Genomic DNA, 617 nt, shown 5'->3' with positions numbered 1-617 from the left:
TTTGAGACATGCGTCGCCCCCGACCAGCCGCCGCGACGGGCGATGACTCCGAGGTAAGAGCCGTCTTATTCCCGACACGGATGAAACACCACAGCTTGGAGGGCGTGCGGCGCAACGCTGCAGTCTCTCACAGTCTGACGTCGCGGTGCGGTCTCTTTCGGTGTGTTGCGCGAGGGAATGCCTGGCCAAGGGATAGGGGGCGCTGCGACTGCCATTCGTTGTTTCTCTCTTTCCTTTCCTCCCTCTCCTTTTCTTCATTTGCATTATGCCATATGTGTGTGTGTGTGTGTGTGTGTGTGTGTGTGTGTGTGTGTGTGTGTGTGTGTGTGTGTGTGAGGAAACTGCCCGCTCAAGCATCCCCCTTTCTCTCTCTTTCCCTTTTTCTTCTGCTGCGCTAATTGGGCGGGGGAGCATGATGCCGAACCGTGTGCCTCTGACACCTCTTCCGATAACAACACGTGACGAGTAAGCACTTGATGCAGTTATCCCTGGCTGACCCCTGCTCCTTGATGCCACCAAGACGAATGATGCAGATGCTTCTGTGCGCACGACACCTCTAGTCTGAGCTGCGCCGTGATTTTAGCACACGATCAGGTTATCCCTGGCTGATTCGCAAC

The 617-nt window shown here is 55.6% G+C and overlaps 1 non-coding gene across 1 annotated transcript, besides 1 other annotated feature; it reads left to right on the top strand.

Annotated features, from left to right (window-relative positions):
* Positions 1-273: 273 nt before the first annotated feature.
* Positions 274-335: a microsatellite.
* Positions 336-412: 77 nt separating this feature from the next.
* Tc00.1047053469237.10 lies at positions 413-497 on the top strand. Its single transcript, XR_008254793.1, has one exon. It is a non-coding gene; the product is annotated as a C/D small nucleolar RNA (snoRNA), TB11C1C2 (small nucleolar RNA).
* The last annotated feature ends 120 nt before the right edge of the window (positions 498-617 follow it).

This window comes from Trypanosoma cruzi (assembly GCF_000209065.1).
Source record: "Trypanosoma cruzi strain CL Brener chromosome Unknown tcruzi_1047053469237, whole genome shotgun sequence".
NCBI classification, from domain to species: Eukaryota; Euglenozoa; class Kinetoplastea; order Trypanosomatida; family Trypanosomatidae; genus Trypanosoma; species Trypanosoma cruzi.
Note: the sequence above shows the minus strand (reverse complement) of the source record. Positions and strands in the feature narration are given on the sequence as shown.